General features: G+C 38.1%; 3 long non-coding RNA genes across 3 annotated transcripts; all 3 read left to right on the top strand.

Annotated features, from left to right (window-relative positions):
- The first annotated feature begins 1,361 nt into the window (after nt 1–1,361).
- Nucleotides 1,362–4,375, top strand: LOC127986345 (uncharacterized). Its single transcript, XR_008160813.1, has 4 exons — nt 1,362–1,387; nt 1,927–2,044; nt 2,246–2,279; nt 2,549–4,375. It is a non-coding gene; the product is annotated as an uncharacterized LOC127986345 (long non-coding RNA).
- A 2,885-nt stretch (nt 4,376–7,260) lies between these two features.
- Nucleotides 7,261–15,228, top strand: LOC127986357 (uncharacterized). Its single transcript, XR_008160825.1, has 2 exons — nt 7,261–7,713; nt 12,801–15,228. It is a non-coding gene; the product is annotated as an uncharacterized LOC127986357 (long non-coding RNA).
- Nucleotides 15,229–21,369: 6,141 nt separating this feature from the next.
- Nucleotides 21,370–25,775, top strand: LOC127986350 (uncharacterized). The gene is made up of 3 exons (XR_008160818.1): nt 21,370–21,663; nt 23,391–23,505; nt 23,579–25,775. It is a non-coding gene; the product is annotated as an uncharacterized LOC127986350 (long non-coding RNA).
- The last annotated feature ends 732 nt before the right edge of the window (nt 25,776–26,507 follow it).

The raw sequence follows: 26,507 nt of genomic DNA, 5'->3' as shown, positions 1-26,507 counted from the left end.
CATTTATAAATTACACATTAGAAAAGGAGGAGGCTGGAACTTGGTAGTGAAAACACCTTATATTAGGGTGTGCATAATTATTAGGCAGATGTTTTTTTTGCAGATAAAATGAGGCAAAAAAAAAAAAAAAGATTATACATCACTTATAAAGGATTGGATGCAAAATGAATAGTTATTAAGACTGATGTGGTTTGGAATAGGTAAAATATACTTGGGGAAAAAAAATATGATCAGAAAAATCAACTTGCCTAGGAATTCTGCACAGTGTATATGCAAAATGTAAGGTAAAGGTAGGATTTGGTAGGTGTACTGTACATTAAGTCTAATCAATGAATAAGGCAGGTAAACACCATGTGTGACAATAATAAATGATCCTGAAATAACTGTGAAATATTTGAAATGTATTTTAGGTTTTCCATGTTCTGTAGAGAGTTGAGGTCCTGTAAGCTGCTCGTCTGGGTCCCATCACACCAGGTTCTGCTACATGTGCCACACAATGAGCGTTTCTGTGCCAAGACTGTAGCTAGACTAAAAACCTGAGCAATATAATATGTTTGCGTTCTGTTATCTAGCCGGAACTAGCACAATGGCGGCACCGTTGTTGCCATGGAAAACTCTATATGCTACAATTCATAATAAATGAGTAATGTCAATAAACAAGATAAGCATTCATGTACACAGAACTGTAAAATTTTAATGCAGGTTCAAAGGTTCATACTGAAATATAATTACTGCCTAAACATCACTTCTGAATGCTTTCACTTTGATCCTGGGTCCAAAGTTAAACCTCAATAAAAGCCAAATGAACATTCATTTAAACTTAGTTTTCTTAAGAAACTGCAACATTTTAATTAAAATGTTGGAATGAACGTCAGATTCTCAGTGATTTGAGGAAATCAAATCAAACCATCAGTTGAAGAAAACATAATCTCACATAATCTCATAATCTCCTGACAAATCCTTCCCCAGAGAAAAAAAAAGACATCTATACTGTATAATTAACAAAATCACAATAATGCAATGTAAGAAATTTGTAAACGTAGGATGTGAAATTGTAAGAAACCATTTCAACTCTTTTGACTGCTTTTCTTAAACATCTTTGTAATTATAATCAGGTTTTGCCGTAATGTAGGCAACACTTGCTGTTTTAAATGTCACCTTTGTCCGGTTCCCAGCAGGAGAGAGTCATGAAGTGTGATAATGCTTGATTGTTGTAGATTATTAACCAATAGCACCAATGACACCGGACACAGGACAATCTGACAAACATACAACTGTATCTGTACAAGACGCAAGCGGATACAAGTCTGAATTTCTGCAAATGTATTAATGCTTGAAAAAGATGGAGGTGTACTGAAAAAATGTATCATCTGTTTTCATTATCCAGGTAATACAGTTTATTTTCTCTTAAAAAAAAAAAAAAAACTTTATGTAAGACATGTCTTTATATCTTCCTTTTTTTCCTTTATGGGGATGAAAATACTTTTAAGGACATTTTTAATACTTCTGCATCATGGATGAGGGAATTCATATTTAGTTTGATTTGGAAGAGATATTTCTGCTGGAGTGAGTCTGATATGCGATAGAGAGGATTCAGAGAACACAATTCTGAGAAAGCTGCATGAGAGATACAGATTAATAGATAATACAGAAAATACTGTGGTTTTGAAATGACTCAAATGGAGAATATCAACTGGTAATGTATGTATTTTATGTTATTAAATTTAATTAAATTCTGCTAAATAGGAAAGTGTAAGTGTAAGCAAGCCAAAGGTGACAGTGGCAAGGAAACGGAGAAAAAAATAATAATAATAAAAAACCTTGGGAGAACCCAGGATCAGCCGGGGACCAGACGAATCATGGTGTGATTTAATCACAAGTCAAACTGTGGATCTTTCTGAAATTCTTTCTGAATATTTCACTCAGCTCCTTCTGCTTGAGGTAAACTTATCCCAAGAAATGGATCACCATCATCAACTTTCTGAATCCAGTGATGACAGCGATGCTTTAGATAAGAGTATTGGTCTTCCTCCTTACTTTAACTGTAAGTCCATAAATTACATGATGAATTCTTTATCGTAATTAATTTTGTGTTCAAATAAATAAACAAATGATCCTCAGAAATCACATCCTCATGCCAAATAGAGATGAAAATGATTTAGAATGAAAAACAAAGAAAAATCAAAGTTATTTGTATTGGCAATTATTTATCATAATCTTTGGAAATGTTTAATATCAGCTGCAGGTGATGGGAGTAAACCAGAGGAGATACTACAGTGGTAAGAGTTTCCTTGCTCTAAGTCTTGGCCTCATCAGTTTATTGATGTTATTAGAAGTACAAAAAATAAAAAATAAAAAAAAATAAGCTACATTATGTCAAATATTTAGTTGCTAAATACTTGTAAGAGTACTTATATAGTAGTAAATCATACAGTGTACTATATACACATGCAGAACATATGCTCTCATTGGCAAGTATTGTAAAATTATAAAGCACACAAAACACAATAATTATCCTTTAATCCTTATAAAAGTTTTAATATTTCAGGAAACTTCAATCTTTTGATACATTCAAAAGATCCATTGAGGAACTACAGTCAGAATATGAAAGAAATCTCCCCACACTCACTGATCAAATGAAGAAACTGAATGACATCGCTGATGAGATTGAATCTGTGCACAAGAACACTACAGTGGTCAGTTTGATTGGAGGATCAGTTGGAGCAGTTGGAGGAATCGCAGGACTAGGGGGTCTGGCTTTATCTCCATTCACATTAGCAGCTTATTTGTGTGTTACTGTTGTTGCAGCTGTTGCTGGAGTAACTTGAGGAGTAACACGTGCAGCATCAAACATCACTAACATGCTCAAGCAAAGAAAACTATGTCCGACTGTTGAGAAGATCATCAGTGATTTCCTGGAGACAATCAAACCAATGACTAAGCCTCTGAATATAATTTCTAACATCACTGCAGATATTCAACGGAACAAGCTGAAGTTTCAGACACCAGCAAGAGGTTTTGATGACTCTTTAAAGATTGCAAAAGTGCACTGTAAAAAAAAAAAATCGTAAAATAATGGGAAAAAGTCTGGCAGCAAAGATGCCAACCACTTTCCATCAAATGACAGTAAAAAACCTTCACTTATTTTACAAAAAAAAGTTATTTGAAAACGCATATTTACCGTAAACATTTTCTGTATTTTTATAGTCAAACTGCTGTAGAAAGAAAACAAATCTCATAAAAAAATCTCTGTTGAATGTTAAACGAATGTATAAATCTGCATAAAAACTTAAAAATATTGCAGAAATTCCTTAAAATTACACAATTAAAACCAAGACTTCTGTTTTAATACAGTATTATTTGGTATATTTTAAAGTAAAGACTTTTCTATGTAAAACACACAGAAAATGTTGTATAATAACTTTCAGATACCTTAATTTAAAGCCCAATACCAGTATATTGATCAATTTAAACTTTTATTTCATGTCATTATTCAATCTATATACAGTCAATTCCTGTTAGATATTGGTTTTATCCTGTACAAAAAACACAAGCTCTTGTGATATTAGGTTTCAGGAACATATTTTAACAGTTATTGATTTATATAAACATTATTTGACAGTATTAACAAGCAACTCTCCAATATTTCTACATATTTGTAGCTTCAATACAAGGGTTTACTTTAAATAAACAATATATTATAGTGATTACAGGCTATCCAATGAACTATCCAATAAATGTATATACATTTACCATCAATGTATGAGATATACTTTATATAAACATTTATTAAACATTAATTAAAATCAACTTTCCAATATATCAACATGACATTTACTCAATGTATGGGTTCACTTTATATAAACATTAATAGACAGTAATTACAAGCATTTCTCCAATATATGCAAAAATACATGTTTATTTTATGTAAACCATATTTGATAGCAATTACAAGCAACTGTCCAATATATCTACATACTTTTTCCATTACAGCATGGGGTTTACTTTATTTAACCACTGTTTGACAGTAGACTTGTGCCGGTATTCGGTAATGCGATATATTGCGGTGATTAATATGCATGATATTGTTATCGTGGGCACTTCTAAATACCGTGAATAAATATACATTACAAATTATGCAGAATTTGGAATGCATTTTAAGAATAGTATTCCCATCAGCTGCTTAAAAACCTCTCAACTCGCACGTGTCAGTGTTTATGAATAGATTAATGAAACAGGACAAATTTAATCTTGACAAAATATATATCAATATAAAGATCTAACCCTCAAGCATCGATGACAGATCGCTGTTTTTTCAATGGAAAGCTTATAAAGACTGTATTTGCTACATTTGTGTAAGCAGTACACATAAAAATACGGAATGGAAACGCTGTACATACTGTTCCAGATCCGTCGTAATAACGAGTTATAAACACATCCACAGCTGTAAATCCTGGCTTAGTTAGAAAGGTAAGGGTCCACTGAATGACATCTCATGAAGCACTTTTAGTCCAACGAAGCAATAACGTTGTAATATGGATCATAATTCCTTAGTTTACTTTTCAGTTCTTCAGCGACAGAACTGTTTGCGTCCGTTATGGAATAACTCACGGTCAGAAACAACCTCTTGGTAGTAAAAGAAACGGCATGGTTTTGCAGCTTACAGTGTCACAAACAGAATGAGACGATCCACTGGAAAAAAGAATGAATGAAAGATAGGCGAGAGATAGTTTATTTGAATTTTGGCGCTCTCTCATGACGTGACGCGTTCTGACGCACCTGTCAGGTGATGGAGGCGGCATTTACAGCGATCGCTTTCCTAGTGTTTTATAATTGAAAAAAAACTATGCATTGGTATGTTTACTGACTAAATAGTTTTTTAGAAGCCTTCAATACTATTGGGAAATATATTTTCTTATATTTGGGGGGTGGGGGGTGTAGACATAGTCTCATAAAAATATTTGCAGGAGTCTCATTTTTCATGATATCTTATTCAGATTTGAAATAGAAACTCATGAGACATGTGGCTTTCAACCCAATACTTTTCTAGATTGCTCCAGGACTCATTTCATGTATTTTTATATCAAATAAAAAAATATTTAAGAGTGGTAAAAAAAAAAAAAAAAAAAGCAGCCGTGAGTCCCATAATGGGGGGTGCTGGCTAACAGGTTAATAATTTATTAAAACTAAGGCATAAAGTAATCAACATATAAGCAAAAGGTCTAAAGACGCTATCCCCAGGTTTCACAGGCTTTATCTAAACCCTGTCTGTGACCTACATACAGTAATATAGCATATTTGTGATTTTGATGTAAGCATGTTTTATAATGAATAACTAACATTGAAGCTCCATTAAGTACACGACTCAATAGTGGATTTACATAAACCATGTATACTTCTTAAAGACTATTACTTAATGTCTATTTATGATCTGACTGGATAATGTTTGATAAGAATTGTAGATGAGCACATCTAACAGACATGATACAGGTGTCTAAGTGATGTGTGTGTGATATTGTGTAGAATTCACTTTTGTCATCACTGCTTTGTGTTGTGTTGAGATTGTGAAGCGCAGCAGAACTGTATCAGCTGTGTTCAGATGACAGGAGGATGTTAGCTTCACCATCTTTAAATACATGATTGTTAGAACAATAAATTTGAATGAAGCTTTGTTTCATGTGTTGTTGACTTGTACATGTATGCATTTATTGTGATGCTAACTTTTATACATTATTTTAATCATTTAGACATGTTTTTGTTCTCAGTAAATAAAATATAAATATTTTGTATTAATTGTTTGACTTAAAATTGATGTATTCACATCGACTGTATTCGTTTAACTAGTATATAGTCATGTATAGCTATGTAACAAAAGAAAATACATTTAATGTAATGTAATTTTAAGAAAAAAATATATATAATTATTGGTTGGCATTTATCGTTATTATTGCATGGTAAATGTTGGGGTGGGCAAAAGATACAGTTCATTATGGGGTAATGTTAATTTTCGAGTAGTAATACTTACATTTTTAGAGTATCAAATCAAGTCTTCTCCAAAGGTGAGATCTTCGAGCAGCTGATCGACGTACCCTTTGTGCAGATATTGCAGATTCGCTGTGAGGTGTTTGTGCACCTGACCCACTTTTTATTATTAATGCCAAATTATTACATAAAAGATCATGGTAAGAGGTTGTATCTAACAATAAACAATCATAATGCCATAAAACAGTAAATAAAAAAATAATGTGTTCATCATAGTATGAGATACTTTACTAGAAAGACACTTTTCACGTAAAAAAATAAAAAAATATATTAAAGAGATAACGATTTTGAGTTTTCTAATAATACAAAAAATGCTTTAAGGATAACACTTGATCACATTAGTGGAGTTAAAAATATACATCAGTTAAAATCAACAGTAGTTATTGGCTATACTACAATCACAAAATAAAAAGGCAGCCGTTTCTGCGACAAGCCTACAACATGGACAATGTTCTTCATTATCAAGATACTTAAAAATACATTAATTAAACCTGTCACTTATATCTTTTAAGTTTTTCTGCTTGTTTTACCTTTGTAGGTCACATGATCAACATAGAGGATGATGATATACAAATTGCACTCATACTTCATACATACGCATTTAGGCTGTTGTACTCTTTTAGCGCTCGTTAAGTTAGTTAGTACTTATTGAAATTACAGGTTTTTTTCAACTGCTTAAGCACAATTTTGAAAACAGGGCCCGGTTTTTCAAACCCCTTCACACAATTAGCACAACACTACACCAAAGTAGCACAACACCTCAGATCATTTGCAAAATGAAACACTTTTGTCAAAACAATACAATGTCTTATAAAAACCTTATTTTGTTGTCATAACATAAACACAACCATCATATGGTCTGACTCTGTTTGAATCAGTTAAACACTCCTGTGCTCAACCTAAAACACTTTTAGCATTTACACAGAAAGTGTACAAATAAATTCACCGACTGATGAAAATATTAATTTATTTTCATGTACTCAAGTCAGTCAATACTGAACATTTCAACAAAACATTCATAAAACATTTTCCAGTTTTCATATATTACTTTATTACTAAACGTACCATTGTACTCTAAGCTTACAGTAATACTGTAACATAAATTACATATCCAGTTCAGTACCGAAAAAAAAAAAAAAAAATGAAAGAGGAGATCAGGCTGGCACATGGGAGTGTCACATCCAGAGCTGGTTTTTGAATGGACTGAGACCTGAAATTGCACAAGCAGTAAAGACCAGCTACATAAAATGGAAAAGTGGACAGCTATCTGCTGTTTTAGCACGCTTTGCATGCAGAGGAGATGCAGACGGCAAAGAAGGAAAGGGTTAAAGCCAAAACCGACAAAGAATGGCAGCTGGCGGTAGTGCAAGCCGTGTCGAGGCCGGGGGGGCTATTCTGCTCAGCAAAACCAGCAATCGAAAGGGGGGAGATGGAAAAGAGGAGGAGGAAGATATCGGAATGAAACTGAAAGAAACTCTGAAAGGTGGGGTTGTTGGATCTGCGAGACTGATGAACATGAGATATTGAATTGTACCAGATGCAGACTGTGCAAAAAGGACGATCATTGGGCGAGGGAATGCCCGGAGAACCAGCGAAATCAACAAGCAGACTGAAGCGAGGGAGACGGAGAGCAGAGAGGAGGGGTCCAGGGCGAGCGACCAACAGTCACAAGTCAGGGAAGTGAAAATTTTCTAACCACAAACACACACACATACACTGATGTACTTTCTGCTCTCTGCAATGAAGAAAACGCTTGCTTTCCTTTGTGTATGTCTGATTCTGTTGATAAGCATCCTGACAAATGTGCTATTATGTTTAAGAGTGAAGCTTTTATGAAAATGCCTAAATATCCTATGCTAGTGGAGGGGATATTGATTGAGTTTTTAGCTGATATATATATATATATATATATATATATATATATATATATAGCTGTACAGCCATGTGATTTGCAATGCCAACCACAATTAACAGGTGAAATGAATGAGTCAATATCTGCATCAGGGAACGTAATTTGTGAAAGATTCACAGTGCCTCTGAATTTTAAACCAGAAAGGGGTGAGGGCCTGAGGCATGCTTTTCTCTACACCCCTGCATGTCCAGTGCCTTTGATGGGGAGAGATTTATTGTGCAAACTAAATTTGACACTGACTGCAGACTCTGGGGATGTCCGAGTGGCAGAGAAAGAGCAGATTTGCTGTCTGTAAGCAGAACCAAAATGGGCATATGAATGGCACATCATAAATTCTGATTGGGCTGAAATGATGTGTGAATTGGCTAAAAATCAATCATCAGAGAAATCATGTTGCCTGACAAATTGCATTGCACGTCACATGTTGTAGGACAACGAGATGACCGGTATGAAAAAGACTGGTTTGAGGGAGGAAAAGGAGAAACTTTACGTTTTGAGAAAATGTTTTAGACAGATAATGTGTGTGCAGTTTCAGTTTGTCTGACAGAAGAAAAAAAAACAGCTTCAGTTTTACTCAATGGCAGAAGATTCTGTGCCTCGCTCTCCAAGGCCAGCAGACAGGGCCCAGATTAGAACTGTTTGTGAAAAGCTGTGTTTGTGTTACAGACAGAGGAAGAAAGGGGAGGGGGTGAAACACAGTGAGAGTCTGGGAGCGTTTATGTCTGAGTGCAAGCATGACATTGAAACAGAGAGAGTTGTGGTACCCATTGACAAAAGGAAAAAGGAAAATCATTGCATGACAATTATTTGTGCCTCAGATATTCATCCAGCATTAGCAGAAGTGCCATCAGAGTGAAGGGCAAAACACAAATATGATGTGGGTTTGATTAAAGGATGTGAACCAGTTGTGGTCACCCCAAAATCTGATTAAAGACCATGTCAACGTCAATACCCTCTAAAACTAGAAGCAATTCTTGGTATAAAACCAGTATTTGAGTCACTATTGAAAAAGGGAATAATGGTGCCATGCAATGATTCTCCAGTTCGCACTCCAATTTTTCCTGTAAATAAAAATAAAAATAAGGGATGAGGGTCAGCCCACAGAGTGGCGATTTGTACAGGATTTACAGGCTGTGAAAGTCAGCCTGACAAAATTGCAGTTCGTAAAACAACAGATAACATTCCTGGGGCATGTAATAACACCGAATAGCAAATCACTGTCTGAAAAAAAGGGTTAAAGCTATAAGAGAAGTCCCAAAATAAGTAACAAAGAAACAAATGCTTAAATTTTTGGGAATGTGTTCCTATGGTAGAACATCTATTCCAAATTATGCAATTTTTGAGCTACCCCTGAGAGCCCTAAGAGGGAAGTGGTTGAATTTATGACAGGATTGAGTGGACAGAGAAAGCGGAAGAGGCATTTCTGAACATGAAAGTTCAGCTGTCTATTGCGCCAACTCTGGGCTTGCAGGCCCCAAATAAACCCTTTGTTCAGATGGTTGATGAGAAAAATGGGTTTATGACTTCTGTGTTATTGCAGCATCATGGAGACAAGTTGAGACCTGTGTCACATTTTTACAGCAAACTGGACCCAGTTACAGAAGGCCTGCCACACTGTCTGAGGGTGCTGTTAGCTGCTGAGAAGGCTGTGATGGCTTCTAGAGAATTCGTAGGTTACTCTGATTTGACATTGATGGTGTCTCACGCAGTGACCATAATTTAGCAGGTACAGAAAACATAACGATGGTTAAGATATCATACTATTCTGCTTGATATGACTAACATCACTGTTAAGTGATGCACAACCTTGAATGTTGCTACTCTCCTTCCAACAGAAGAGGATGGAGAAAAGCATCATTGTTGAAACCAGTTTTGGACCAGAGCAGAACGATGGAAAGCTACATTGTCCCAGACGACAATGTATTGGATCTGGTCCCTTTGGTTTGGTGCTGTGATGATATTGTGTAATCGGTCTAAAAATGTAAGAATGAGTTCAGTTTTGTAAGGACCCAAGTCGGCATGGCGGTGGAGGACCCCATTCTGTGTAATGGCAGCACAAAAGGTAATGTTACCCCCACGTTGCCCTGGTACATTGACAATAGCCCTGCGGCCGATGATGTTTCTTCCCCCTCTTCGTACTGTTGTGAGGTTAAATCCAGCCTCATCAATGTAAATAAACTCATGCGGGACTTCCTCCGGATCCATTTGCAAAACTCTCTGAAATACAGCAAAAGATCATATGGTGTAGATCAGTATACTGTAGGTCTGCTATACAGTAAATTTACATGTACAGTAAAAAAGTTATGTGTGCAGTACACAATACTACAGTCAGTGAACAAAACTTACCACCACATATATGTTGGCCAAACAAAATACACAGCTGTGGTGGACTTTTACCACCGCTTGATTTTCAACAAGCACAGCGGGTTGGAGGAAGCAGATGAGCGAGGAGATCAGGCTGGCACATGGGAGTGTCACATGCGGAGCTGGTTTTTGAATGGACTGAGACCTGAAATTGCACAAGCAGTAAAGACCAGCTACATAAAATGGAAAAGTGGACGGCTATCTGCTGTTTTAGCTCACGCTTTGCATGCAGAAGAGATGCAGACGGCAAAGAAGGAAAGGGTTAAAGCCAAAACCGACAAAGAATGGCAGCTGGCGGTAGTGCAAGCCGTGTCGAGGCCGGGGGGGCTATTCTGCTCAGCAAAACCAGCAATCGAAAGGGGGGAGATGGAAAAGAGGAGGAGGAAGATATCGGAATGAAACTGAAAGAAACTCTGAAAGGTGGGGTTGTTGGATCTGCGAGACTGATGAACATGAGATATTGAATTGTACCAGATGCAGACTGTGCAAAAAGGACGGTCATTGGGCCGAGGGTTGCCCGGAGAACCAGCGAAATCAACAAGCAGACTGAAGCAAGGGAGACTGAGAGCAAAGAGGAGGGGTCCAGGGCGAGCGACCAACAGTCACAAGTCAGGGAAGTGAAAATTTTCTAACCACAAACACACACACATACACTGATGTACTTTCTGCTCTCTGCAATGAAGAAAACGCTTGCTTTCCTTTGTGTATGTCTGATTCTGTTGATAAGCATCCTGACAAATGTGCTATTATGTTTAAGAGTGAAGCTTTTATGAAAATGCCTAAATATCCTATGCTAGTGGAGGGGATATTGATTGAGTTTTTAGCTGATATATATATATATATATATATATATATATATATATATATATATATATATATATATATATATATATATATATATATATATATATAGCTGTACAGCCATGTGATTTGCAATGCCAACCACAATTAACAGGTGAAATGAATGAGTCAATATCTGCATCAGGGAACGTAATTTGTGAAAGATTCACAGTGCCTCTGAATTTTAAACCAGAAAGGGGTGAGGGCCTGAGGCATGCTTTTCTCTACACCCCTGCATGTCCAGTGCCTTTGATGGGGAGAGATTTGTTGTGCAAACTAAATTTGACACTGACTGCAGACTCTGGGGATGTCCGAGTGGCAGAGAAAGAGCAGATTTGCTGTCTGTAAGCAGAACCAAAATGGGCATATGAATGGCACATCATAAATTCTGATTGGGCTGAAATGATGTGTGAACTGGCTAAAAATCGAACAAAACCATTTGACAGAGAAATCATGTTGCCTGACAAATTGCATTGCACGTCACATGTTGTAGGACAACGAGATGACCGGTATGAAAAAGACTGGTTTGAGGGAGGAAAAGGAGAAACTTTACGTTTTGAGAAAATGTTTTAGACAGATAATGTGTGTGCAGTTTCAGTTTGTCTGACAGAAGAAAAAAAAAAACAGCTTCAGTTTTACTCAATGGCAGAAGATTCTGTGCCTCGCTCTCCAAGGCCAGCAGACAGGGCCCAGATTAGAACTGTTTGTGAAAAGCTGTGTTTGTGTTACAGACAGAGGAAGAAAGGGGAGGGGGTGAAACACAGTGAGAGTCTGGGAGCGTTTATGTCTGAGTGCAAGCATGACATTGAAACAGAGAGAGTTGTGGTACCCATTGACAAAAGGAAAAAGGAAAATCATTGCATGACAATTATTTGTGCCTCAGATATTCATCATTAGCAGAAGTGCCATCAGAGTGAAGGGCAAAACACAAATATGATGTGGGTTTGATTAAAGGATGTAAACCAGTTGTGGTCACCCCAAAATCTGATTACAGACCATGTCAACGTCAATACCCTCTAAAACTAGAAGCAATTCTTGGTATAAAACCAGTATTTGAGTCACTATTGAAAAAGGGAATAATGGTGCCATGCAATGATTCTCCAGTTCGCACTCCAATTTTTCCTGTAAATAAAAATAAAAATAAGGGATGAGGGTCAGCCCACAGAGTGGCGATTTGTACAGGATTTACAGGCTGTGAAAGTCAGCCTGACAAAATTGCAGTTCGTAAAACAACAGATAACATTCCTGGGGCATGTAATAACACCGAATAGCAAATCACTGTCTGAAAAAAAGGGTTAAAGCTATAAGAGAAGTCCCAAAATAAGTAACAAAGAAACAAATGCTTAAATTTTTGGGAATGTGTTCCTATGGTAGAACATCTATTCCAAATTATGCAATTTTTGAGCTACCCCTGAGAGCCCTAAGAGGGAAGTGGTTGAATTTATGACAGGATTGAGTGGACAGAGAAAGCGGAAGAGGCATTTCTGAACATGAAAGTTCAGCTGTCTATTGCGCCAACTCTGGGCTTGCAGGCCCCAAATAAACCCTTTGTTCAGATGGTTGATGAGAAAAATGGGTTTATGACTTCTGTGTTATTGCAGCATCATGGAGACAAGTTGAGACCTGTGTCACATTTTTACAGCAAACTGGACCCAGTTACAGAAGGCCTGCCACACTGTCTGAGGGTGCTGTTAGCTGCTGAGAAGGCTGTGATGGCTTCTAGAGAATTCGTAGGTTACTCTGATTTGACATTGATGGTGTCTCACGCAGTGACCATAATTTAGCAGGAACAGAAAACATAACGATGGTTAAGATATCATACTATTCTGCTTGATATGACTAACATCACTGTTAAGTGATGCACAACCTTGAATGTTGCTACTCTCCTTCCAACAGAAGAGGATGGAGAAAAGCATCATTGTTGTTTAACAGCACTTGAACAAGTGTGTACGCCACGTCCAGACCTGTCTGACGTGCCATGTGAAAATTGTGAAAATGTCCTCTTTGTGGATGGCTCAGCTTTTAAAGATCCACAAACAGGCCTGAATAAGGTTGGTTATGAGATAACTGAATTGGACATTGTGACCTCTGGCTCATTGCCATCAAATTATTCGGCACAAGCAGCTGAGCCTGTGGCATTAACAGAAGCATGCAAACTAATGACAGACAAATGTGTAACGATTTACACAGATTCACGATATGCATTTGGGGATACTCATGATTTTGGGGCGCTGTGGAAACACAGAAAGTTTTTAAAGTCAGATGAGCGACCAATATTAAATGCACCCCTCGTGGCAGATTTGTTAGACGCTATTGTGCTTCCAAAAAAGATAGCGATTTGTAAATGCGCAGCGCATACTAATAACAAAGATTCTGTATCTACAGGAAACGCCAGAGCAGACGCAGCGTCGAAGGCTGCAGCAACGCAGCAGACAAAATCATCAGAGTGTACTTTGTTATCTGAAAATAACCCTGACATTTCTTCATCTTTACAGGGCATGCAGACATTTGCGACAGGGCAGGAGAGAGAGAAATGGAAACAGTGTGGCTATGAGGTGGTGAATGGAGTATGGATGAGCAGAGATGGCAAGCCTTGTTTACCCAAACACTTCTTTCGTCGATGCATGGAAAAGACCACGCATTGAAAGGGGGAATTATTATGTGAATTAAAGAATTGTGGTTTACAAAGGGGTTCAAAATTGATGCAGAAAATATTTGAAAAAAGATGTGTCATTTGTAATACACATAATGTGGCAAGAGGCATAAAAATGTCTCAGGTATCCCAGACAGCGCCGATGGATTTCATTGAACTGTTCCCATGTGAAGGGAAGGAAAAAGGGTTTGGTATTTGTGGACATGTGGTCCAAATGGGTAGAGGTCTGCCCAATGTCCAAACAGGATGCAGCAGCAGTAGTAAGGGCTCTGCTGACTGAAATAGTCCCGAGATGGGGAAATTCCACGAAAAAGCAGTTCGGGCAATGGAACACATTTTGTGTAGGGGCAATAAAAACCTAACTGGTTAAGTGTTGTGAGAAAACTGGAGAATGTACATGAGAATGAGAAATCGATCCAGAGTAAACCTGAGCCCTTTTGAAATTCTCTTTGGCTATACACCATTTGTGAGTATTGAAGGGGTTAAACAACAGCTACCATCTACAGGTGTGTGAGCATGACACGTTGAGTTATCGCAAGGAAATGTCTTCTCTGTTGTCTAATGTCTGTGTTCAGGTGAAAGCTGCTCAGGAGAAGGGTGCTGAAACACGACCTGAAACCAGGAGATTTCGTGGTGGTACGAGATCTGAGGAGAAAGAGCAGGAAGGCGAAAAGGTGGCTGGGACCGTTCCAGGTGCTTCTGACCAGTCACACGGCTGTGAAGGGAGCAGAGAGAGCAACGTGGATCCAGGCTAGTCACTGCAGAAAGGTCCCACAGAAAGGATCTGGAGACACACGTCAACAAGGCCAAGAATCCAGCCTAAACATCAATCGTCCTTATCAGCGGGAAGAGCAAGATTAAGACTGAAAAACAGCATCGAAGTAGTCTGCGCGCAAGTGAAAAGATAAATATGAGCATCATAGTTGGGTACATCATGTTGTTTTCATATTTCAGACTACAGTGACAACGTTATCAATATCATCACCCACATGAGAATGGCCGTAAAAGAGCCTGAACGTACACATAATGCTGCTAAATGATTTTTGCTGCTATTATGTCTACCATGTATTTTTTTAGTTGAGATCCAGCTCAATGAAGGGGCGACACCTGGGGGGAAAACAGATGTCTGAGAATGACCTGAAAGGGTCATTGGGCCATATAGTGGGGGGACAATGTCTGAGGATGACCTGAGGGGGTCACCTAAGTCCTAAATATGTGAGAAACCGCCCATAGAGAGTGTTCCTTGTTATTTGTGGAAAGTTACAGCTGTTGAGACTCTGTAACCTTGAAGCAGCAGAGGTATATAAGGTGGAGGACTGCCCTCTTCCTGGGTCGCTTTCACTCTGCAGGAACTCAGTGTTGCTGTATGACTGTCTGACCTTCTTTGCAAAGAATAAAAGCTTGCTTTTTAATTATACCTGAGAATGAGTCTGTCTCTTATGCTGATGAGAGTTGATTTACATTTTGCCACGACACAGCTTACTGTAAAAATGATACATACAGGAATATGTACAGTACCAAATATAGAGTACATATACAGTACTGTTGATATAGTACATGCAGTAAGCAATGGATTTTCTGTTGACTGAAGAGAAGTTTCTCACCTGTGCTCTTGACGAAATGTCCGAACTATTGATGCCACAGTGTACCTGCTTAGGTTAGGCTGTACTCTCAATCCAGCCTCCCTCAGTGTTAGTCCGTGGTTTATTACATGGTCCACAATTGTAGCACGAATTTCGTTACACAGATTTGGTTGTCTTTGTGCATGTCCTACCCCTCCTCCAGGTCTCCCTCTCCATCTTCCTCTCCCTCTCCCTCTCCCTCTCCCTCTCCCTCTCCCTCTCCCTCTCCATCTCCCTCCACCTGGTACTCTCCGGATTCCCCCTCTCATCCACACTCTCCCTCTTCCTATCCCTCTTCCTCTCCCTCTCCCTCTCCCTGGTACTCTCTGTATTCCCCCTCTCATCCGCACTCTCCCTCTTCCTCTTCTTCTCCCTCTTCCTCTTCCTCTTCCTCCACCTGGTACTCTCCGGATTCCCCCTCTCATCCGCACTCTCCCTCTTCCTCTTCCTCTTCCTCTTCCTCCACCTGGTACTCTCCGGATTCCCTCTCTCATCCACACTCTCCCTCTCCCTCTTCCTCTTCCTCTTCCTCCACCTGGTACTCTCCGGATTCCCCCTCTCATCCGCACTCTCCCTCTTCCTCTTCCTCTCCCTCTTCCTCTTCCTCTTCCTACACCTGGTACTCTCCGGATTCCCTCTCTCATCCACACTCTCCCTCTTCCTCTCCCTCTTCCTCTTCCTCTTCCTCCACCTGGTACTCTCCGGATTCCCTCTCTCATCCACACTCTCCCTATCCCTCTTCCTCTCCCTCTTCCTCTCCCTCTTCCTCCACCTGGTACTCTCCGGATTCCCCCTCTCATCTGCACTCTCCCTCTTCCTATCCCTCTCCCTCTTCCTCTCCCTCTTCCTTTTCCTCTTCCTCTCCCTCTTCCTCTTCCTCTTCCTACACCTGGTACTCTCCGGATTCCCTCTCTCATCCACACTCTCCCTCTTCCTCTCCCTCTTCCTCTTCCTCTTCCTCCACCTGGTACTCTCCGGATTCCCTCTCTCATCCACACTCTCCCTATCCCTCTTCCTCTCCCTCTTCCTCTTCCTCTTCCTCCACCTGGTACTCTCCGGATTCCCTCTCTCATCCACACTCTCCCTATCCCTCTTCCTCTCCCTCTTCCTCTCCCTCTTCCTCCACCTGGTACTCTCCGGATTCCCCCTCTCATCTGCACTCTCCCTCTTCCTATCCCTCTCCCTCTTCCTCTCCCTCTTCCTTTTCCTCTCCCTCTCCCTCTCCCTCTTCCTCTCCCTGGTACTCTCTGGATTCCCCCTCTCATCCGCACCCTCCCTCTCCCTATCCCTCTCCCTCTTCCTCTTCCTCTTCCTCTCCCTCCTCCTCTTCCTCTCCCTCTCCCTCTTCCTCTTCCTCTTCCTCTCCCTCTCCTTCTCCCTGGTACTCCCCCTCTCATCCGCACTCTCCCTCTCCCTCTTCCTCTCCCTCTCCCTCTTCCTCTTCCTCTTCCTCTTCCTCTTCCTCTCCCTCTCCTTCTCCCTGGTACTCCCCCTCTCATCCGCACTCTCCCTATCCCTCTTCCTCTTCCTCTCCCTCTCCCTCTCCCTCTCCCTCTCTGGATTCCCCCTCTCATCCGCACTCTCCCTCTTCCTCTGATACCAGCCATTTTTGTTGAAGACAGGTGTACTTACCTGTTGCCTTTTTATAGTGCTTTAACCTGATCGGTGTGTCTACAATTAAGCAGCAGTTTGTGTGCACACCTGGTGCCTGTGTTTAACCAATTGGTTCATGGGTGTGCTCATTTGAAAGCCTTTGTTTTGAAATTGCAAGAAAATTACATCATGATAAATTGCTGTGTCAAATGCATACAAGTGTGTTTAGTGTTTTGCAAATCACTGTGTGTAATGTTTTGCAAAAAAGTGTGAAGCTGACAATGTGCTTACAGTTGTGCAAATCTAGGCCGGTGTTTAGCTCCTTGAGTGTAAGGTCTTGCTAATTGTGGGAAAGTTCTAATTTTAGTGGGTAAGCAACTGTCCAGGTACAGAAAGCGAATAATTCAATGTAAAATAGCACTGTAAAAATTTAATATACAGTCAAACCAAAAAACCAAACCACATTATCAGTTTATTTGCTGTAGTTTAGAAAATGGTAATAAAATATTACAAGAACTCAGTTTCACACACGTTCTACGCAGCAGCGCTCCGTCAACTGTCCTGAGCGTCTTTTTAGACTGACCTCTGCCAGACGCTTGAGATGGTTTACTTTTGGAAACTAAAAGTACATACTGTAATTCGAACAAATAATTTTCAGGGCTAATCCTTAAATTGCAATCAGCAGTGTTTGATATCTCTTCTGTTTTGAATGTGTGCTTCACAGTTTTGTCAGCAGTGTGTTAGCATTTGAACAAAGTGCTGGAAATCCACAGTGTTGTGCAGGTTGTGGTTAAAGTCATGGTATAAGTGTGTAGAGTTTTGAAACCTGTGTTCAAGCAATGAAAAACAAAGCACATGAACTGCTGCAGTGCAGACTGTGGTTAGAGTTTTGCACATCCAGTTGTGGCTCCAGTTGTGCTCACTGTTGTTTAGCATTCGAACAAAACTGTAAGATGGTGAAAATGCTTTATAATGATATTACAGTTTTTTACAGATGCTAGGACACATTTCTCAATACTTAAGTCACTTTTGCAAATCTCTTCACACAGTTCTCCTAACCAACTTTCAGCTTGGCAAAGCAGTTCATTTCACATTCATGAATAATTCATGAAATTTGAGAGATGGAGTCATTGAATGCATTTTGTGCCAAAGCAATGATAATTAATCCTCAGTTTAGCCTACATACAGACTTCTGTTGTGCTCACTGTGTGAAGAGTTCTGCAAAAGTGACCTAGGTATTGAGAAATGTATCCTAGCGTCTGTAAAAAACTGTAATGAAATGTAGAGCAGTAAAAAGTATTATATTGTGCTTTGGAATGTACTGAAAATAAAGTTTTCCACAGAAAAACACTCTGATAAACTACAGATACTTTTCATACAGCGATATCCATCCAGAGGCAGATACTAACTGCCCACAACAGCCACAGTTCATCATGCACACACACACACACACACACACACACACACACACACACACACAGACACACACACACACTTGTGGTTAAAAGCCTCTTTCCAGTCATAATGTGCGTCTTCTCGTAAATTGAAACACCCTCATTCTGCACCACATCAATAGACATCTCAGAGTTGTGTTTCATGTTTCTTCTCTTCAGCTCACCACAAGACGATTAAAACTCATCTTTCATTTTTTGTTAAGAGTTTTTATTCATTTATTACTGAAGCTGTTACAGTAGTCAAACTGTGAAATAAATCAAATAAAATACAGTGACATAGCAAAGATAGTAATAAGAATATATTAACGTCCAATAACACCAATACAACTTTCACTTTAAGAGCTCTATTGTGTAGATCGGGGGGAAATGCCTGTCTTAAGACATTATTTAGTATAGTTTCTCAAGGCTAAAATCAGACCATTCTGTTTTTGCTTAAAACTTCAACTACAAATAAAACCAAAAAACATGGTTCCTATAGTTTAGGGATGGGTAACTGACGGGCCACTATACCGAAGAGTTTAGCTCCAGGTCAAACTAAACAAGCTGATCAAGGTCTTCCAGATAACTAGAAAGCTACAGTCTGGTGTGTTTGATTAGGGTTGAGCTGATAGTGGCTCTCAGGTTACTCATATACACAGGCATCACCATTACGAAAATTAACCATGGTTTTACTACAAAATAAAACCAAAAAACCATGGTTACTGTAGTTAAACCATGGTAACCACAAATTAACCATGGTTTTGCTATATTAACCATAGTTTAACCATGGTATTTGTAGTAAATCTGTGGTTTTACAAATGGCAGTCAATACGCCAAAAAACCATGGGTTACTACAGTTTTACTATAATAAAACCATGGTTTTTTTTCGTAAGGGCAGGGATGTAGTGGAGGCTAAACGCACGTAAACGCCGTTTACGTACTTCCCAAAATTCGGAAATAGCGTTTACCCACCTCCAAAGTGCGTTTACCCTTACAAAAAATAACCATGGTTTTATTACAGTAAAACTGTAGTAACCCATGTTTTTTTGGCGTGTTGACTACCATTTGTATAACCACAGATTTACTACAAATACCATGGTTAAACTATGGTTAATATAGCAAAACCATGGTTATTTTGTGGTTACCACGGTTTAACTATAGTAACCATGGTGTTTTGGTGTTATTTGTAGTTTTATTTCCATTTGTAGTGGTTAATTTTCGTAAGGGTATCCACCTCTGAATTGAGTTTATCCACCTCTAAATAGCCTACAGTTCCTATGACATTTTAAATTAAGCTTATGTCATTTAGTTATTGTTCATTATTAGTTTCATAGGTTGTTTGTTGTCTTTCACATTGTGCTGCAACTTGTCAGTGTTGACCAATGCTTGCGGTGTTGCCAGTAGTAGTGGGAAGTTCGGATCATTTTACTGACTCGGATCTTTGAGTCTCGTTCAGCAAAAGGAACTAATCTTTTCTTTTCCCGTCTCTATGGGACTGACAGGAAGAATAAAATACTCGGACCTCACCTGTCGATTCAGAACCCATATGTTGTGTAATGCGCATGTGCGGTCAGCACAAAATGAACGAATCACTCTCTGAGACAACTCGGTAACGTTAGTCCTGAGTCATTTTAAAGATTCGTTCAAAATGAACGACACGCAACAGACTGCATCAAGATTCAAAAATGGATATCCGGCAATTAATAATAATAATAATAGGCTAATAATAATAATAATAATAATAATAATAATAATAATAACAACGTTAGTTATTTTGAATAGAAATCATCACTCATACAGCAGCCATTCATCTCATCTCCGGTTTATTTGTGTTCGTATAGCTACATACAATATCCACGATCCGCCAGGGCTATAGTCCAATGGTACGCACATTTGAATAGATAATCATTTTATGACATGTTCGTAAAATATTGCGTCATACAGAATAACATTTCTATTCATTTTACACTGATTTATGTGATCTGAAGAGCTAAAACAGCTAACATAGCTTGCGATTACTCTCCTCTTATTGATTTGCGTCAGTCATGACATCAGTGCGACATCATTAGTTTGTAAAGCTGTCAATCATCTCACGTGAACCACGTGATCAAAAGGATGTCCTTCTGCGATGAAGCTGTCTGTGTCATTGATAAATGATATGAAAGACAAAAGTAAAAAAAAAAATATATATATATATATATATATATATATATATATATATATATATATATATATATATATATATATATATATATATATATATTTGATTCCAGCTTGTTAAATGTGAATATGTTGTGTCTTCTCTCCTCTGTGACAGTCAACTGAACTTTGAGTTGTGGACAAAACGAGACATTTAAGGACCATTCCTGGGCTTTTGGGGAAACACTGATCCACATTTTTCTGACATATTATAGACCAAACAACTAACCGATTAACTGAGAAAATATTAAACATATTAATCGACTATGAAAATAATCCAAAATTCCTAATCAATACGTACAAGTGCATTGCATTGGAACCCCCGGATATAAGCCTCCCTCTCTATTCCTCTTTAAAAAAAAATTCTCTCTGTTTTGTCATTTAGTTAACTTTATAGATTTCAACCTTATTATTCCTTCTTGAGTCTCTTTAACAAGAACTTAGATTAATGTATGAATTGAATAGTGATTGTGCGACCTATATGAGGGAACAACCAGTGATACCCTTGGTAGTAATATCAAATGATAGCCTATAGCGATGTCATCAGGATACACATACAACGGTACCAGTGGCCCACCTTACCGTGAATTTATAGTTTACCCACCTCTTTTTTTACCACTACACCTCTGACAGGCATCACCCAAAACCTGAAAAATCCTCTACAACTCACAAACAACTCACAAGCAGCCAATCAAAGACAGACTTCAGTTAAAACCACAGAGAACTATTTGTCATGTTTCCTGTTCTTAGAATTGAAGCGCTTGGTGTCACAGTTTTTGAGTATTAGGCCGGCGACACACTGGATGCGCGGTGCAAGCGTCTCAGCTGCGTGGCTGTTTTTAATTTGGCTCAACAGGTTAGAGCCGCGCGGACAACGTGTGCATGCAAGAGAGTTTGTTGTCATGTGCATCCTCTCCACCTATAAAATCCCCCTGAAGCTCAGACGGCACAACATCAGCAGAGATCTGTCGTGATGAATGTTTCTTCTCTTCAGCTCAACACAAGGTGATTAAAACAATCGTATTTAATTTCTAAAGAGTTTTTATTATTCATTATTTAAGCTCTTACATTGCGGTGAAACTGTGAAACAGTCAAAACTTATATTATATTATATTATAGACTGTTAACAACAACACAAATGAAAGAACAAGTCTGGCAGGTTAGAGATTAGATGAAAATGAAAGAGGAGCACTTCTAAACTCAAACAACAACTTTAATGCTTTTATCTCTTTTAATGCATTGATGTAGAAACACATTTTTACTGAACAAGTGTTTTGCATTCCATGCTTTGTAAGCAAGAAAGTACTGTATTGTTTTGATTATATTCAATGTTCATCTTCTTCTCGTGTGAATGACAGTCAGTAACGGCTTTACTTCGTTACTGTACTTTAGTACATTTTTCAAGTATCTGTACTTTACTGGAGTAGTTTTATGATGAGTAACTTTTACTTTAACTTCACTACATTCCAAAGCATTAGATCATACTTTTTACTTCATTACATTTCATAAAACATATCTTTACTCCCTATAATATATCACGTGAGGTTTCTGATTCATGAACAAACCGATTCTTTTCAATCGGTTCCTGAATCGCACGATTGGTTTATGAATTAGAATGATCCGATTGCAGCTGTTCTTGAGTCGACAACAATCTAAAATCTACCCCAGAATCCTCCTTGTGCCTTGTGTTCTTGAAAATGTAGTTAATCTAGTGACTAAAAAGACTATACCATGATTCCTTCTTTATTTTAATTATGAGTTATTATGTTATGATACTTAGACCCAATAATTACTCAGCATTCCTAGGAAACAAGGTTTAATTGCAATAAAGAAAAAACTAATCCTATAAAAACCTCTAAAACTCCTAAGTAGTTAAAACTGGTGAAAATACTGCCTTGGTGGTATTTATTTGCTGAGACTTGGAGCAATGGCCGTGGATAAAAACGTATTTTAGGTTACATTTCAGGTTTAGGGATGTGTCAGATGTGCTTAAAACACAAACTTGCCTGATTGTCACTTTCCAGCAAATAAAGATGACAACATCGTGTTACTACAATATTGTGTGTGATTATGCTGATAGAGATAAATCAATGGATTAAAAACAATGTAACTTACACAGTCACTTCTTTCTATATTTCTCTGGAAAGGGTTCTTCACAACCAGTGTGTTGGTTCTTGAAACACATCTTCAGATGCACCTGAACACAGCTCTCCAACGTAGAAATGGGAACCTCATACACAAATAGTTGAATATACTCTGCATTAGTTGGACACCCAGCAGAAAGGTAGAAACAAACCCAAAAATTTGACTTTTTTAATTTATCTAATCGTCTTCATAGATTGATTGATCTTCATACAGTTGTAATAGCAGAGGTGGTAATAGTTATTATACTTACAGGGTGTATTCTGTACTGTATTGTACAAAAAGGACGCAGATATAACCTATCATCTCTGAAGGATTCGCGTCGATGTAGATGCGTCATCATATTGTCTCAGTGTACACGTCTTTCAAAAACGTATTGTATCAAGCTATAGTAATATACATGTTTGTGGTAAATAAAGCTTAGATAAACATATGATGAATAATTACACCACATATTATCGCCGCCACCTTATCTTGTCTAAAGGAAATTACATAATTGTATATTTACAGCTGATTTTCCAACACAGTAAAACTCCTTTTAAAAATTACATTAATATTGCTTTTCTATACATTTCTTTTTAATGCTTAAGACGGAAATTGAGTAAACACGTGGAGACTGAAAAGAGATGAAGACAAAAAGCAGTGGAAACATGGAGATTGTGAAGATCATCAGATGGAGCAGCTTCAGTGATATAAGACCAGACTGTAAGTAGATGAATCCTGATCTTTATCATCAGACCATGTACTTGTCTCTAAATGATGAGTGTTTTATTCCCAGTCTCTGATCCACACACACATGTGAAGAGCTGCTCTCATCAAACACAGAAGATCAGACATGATGATGCAAGAACATTAAAGTCTCTTCTGGACTCTCCAGCTCCTGCAGCATTCTTCTCTTTATTATTTTATGAAGCATATATTGTACTTGTTTTCTGCAATTCAGTATATATATTGCACTGCATTGCATTCAAGGAAAGTTTAACACTTCTGAACACTTTTCAAATAAATATGAATAAAGTCCTTGTGTTTTCTTTCTCTCTCTCTAAGATCAAAGTTCAGATATAATATATGAAAATGTGTTGTATGACGTATGATCCCTCTCTCTCTCTCTCAAATACATATTTAGCTGCTAGTGTGACAGTCATCTCATTGTCTCCAAGTATATAGAGTAGTTTCTCTGAGTCGTTTAGAGACAAGAATGAAGGATTCAAAGTTTTTCTCTTGTAGTGCTGTATTTGGGACAGACCAGAAGGAAGTGTTTCTCATCCTCTGTTTGATTCAGCTCACAGTGTTTGCACAGGCGCTCTTCTCTCGGGAGAAAGGATCTTTTATGTCGACCAATCTCTATCTCCAAATCATGATCACTGAGTCTATATTTGGAAAGGATTTGTCTTTCTTTTAATTGCTTGAGTGATAAGTAGTTTGACAGGTTTGTGGTTCTGTTTAGGGCCGAATAACACTGGAGTTTGGTTTGGAGCTCAAATTCATTTATTAATTATTCATCATAATTATACTTCAGATTTGTGTCAGTTTCTGAATGTTGGGTTTGTGATTGGAGTCAGACTCAGTTTGGGTGTCCTTCATCATGTCTGAAATATCATAATCTTAGTTTTGGGGATGTTGACGTCTAAGGCCCAATCCTGGCAGTATTTAGTTAAAATGTCGAGGTTGTTCTGAAGACCTTCTGGTGTTTTAGACAGAATTAGTTAGTCGTCTGCATACAGTAAGTATTTGACCTCTGTGTGGTGTAATTGTAGTCCTGGACTGTTCGACTGGTCCAGTTCATTGATATATATGTAAAATAAGGTCGGGCTGAGGCAGCAAATTAAAAATCAAATTAAAAAGTTTGAGTAATGCAATTTGCAGTTCAGGAGAGCTGTTTTTAAGCATCTCGTTCTTGTCAGGGCCACAGGATTTCTGACATTTGAGGGATTTCAGATTTTCACTAAGTTAGGGTTAGGGTTATTGGATAATCTAGTGGATTTTGGTTGTTTTTGATGCATGATTCAAGAGCATTCAACTTTTGGAGGACATTTAATTGGTTGGGGTTATTCAGAGGGTCAGTTTGAGGTGTATAGAGCTTCTCAAAGTAATCCTTCCAGATCTGACCATCTTGTATGGCTAACTCTTGTGGTTTTGTCTTGTTCAGACTGTTCCACATGCTCCAGAACTGACCCTGATCAATTGAGTTTTCCATCTTTTGAAGTGTGTTGTTATAATAGTCCAGTTTCTTCTGTCTCACTGTGTTTCTGTATTGTTTCAGGAGTTCTGAGTGTTTAGAGCGTAACTCTAAGTTGACCGGATCTTTATGTTTTTGATTTGAAATGAATCGTAGCTCTTGTCTTATTGTTTTACATTCATGGTCAAACCACTTTTCAGAAGGTTTTTGTTTAGCTCTATTTTTGTGTTTATATGTTGTTGTTTCATTTAAATTAGCATTTTTTGCTATATTTTCAAAAATGTCATTAATATGTTTAATTGCTAAATTTATTCCTTTCCAATTATTATCATATGTTGAATTGTCAAATAGTGTAATTGTCGCTCTGAGCGGTGTGTAAATCAAATACTCTACAGAAGACAAGATGATATTATCATGCTGTGAGAAAAGAGATCTGACTAACACAAGGGGAAAATGAGAATGAGAGAACTAGACAGTTGAGTTTGTGGTTCAGTGAAGTATCATGTTTACAGCAGAGATTATCACATATCCATCTATATCATATCAGAATTTAGAAGAGGTTTATTTAAATGAAAACTGTACATTGAGTGATAAATACTATATTTTGATCAGTGTCAAGATACTAAAGAGATGATGCATCTGAGAGTTTTGTGACCTCACTTTAATTTAAAGCTCATTTTAATATGTTTTTCTACAACAATAACTATATCACTACCATTCCAATCATGTGATTATTTGTGGTTAGTTGTTTACAGTAAGGCTGTAACTGACTAATGATTTGTTAAATGTGTTTCAATTAAATGTTTTCTGTTATTCTACATGGACGTCCATTCATTGTCATTTCCACAACACCAAGTCATTTCCACCACCTCATAACTCTTTTTAAAAAAATATGTACAAAATTCTAATCACTCATTACAAATGTCTGCATAGTTTATGGGATAATGTTCCACTTAATGTAATAACACAAGTAGTAATTTTCAGAAATGTATCTGTTACATAAGACAGAAACAGGATGTAAATGCAAAGCGTAGTTTATTAATTCAGCACAAAGATCAGATTTGACGAAGTAACACAGAAGCACAAGGCAGGGTGGAACGATGACGCAGGTACTTCGATGGACAACGGATGGTGGTGCTCAGTCCAGTGATGATCCCTCAAATGATTCCCGGTGAGTAATCCTCGTGATGGTGCTCGGTGATCCAGTGCTGAGTGGAGATCCAGGGAAGAATGCTGAACTTATAAAGGGAACAAACAATTGAATCCAGCTGGCACTGCTGATCATCGCTGATCAGTGACAACTCCCACAGACACACAACACAACAGCACATTAGACGAGAGAGAGAGAGAGAGAGTGAATTCATGAACCGTGACAGTATCTAACCAATGCAATATTATATTTCAGGTTGTGGTGGATGTAAGCTTTGCGTTTGGGCCTCATGACAAATAATTTACTTAATCCACAAATCTATGGTAATTGCAATATAGGTATAAATTGGTAAAACTATGTGTGACAGTGGTCTTCCAC

The sequence above is a fragment of the Carassius gibelio genome, chromosome B21 (assembly GCF_023724105.1).
Source record: "Carassius gibelio isolate Cgi1373 ecotype wild population from Czech Republic chromosome B21, carGib1.2-hapl.c, whole genome shotgun sequence".
NCBI lineage: Eukaryota > Metazoa > Chordata > Actinopteri > Cypriniformes > Cyprinidae > Carassius > Carassius gibelio.
This window is presented reverse-complemented; position numbering and strand designations above follow the sequence as displayed.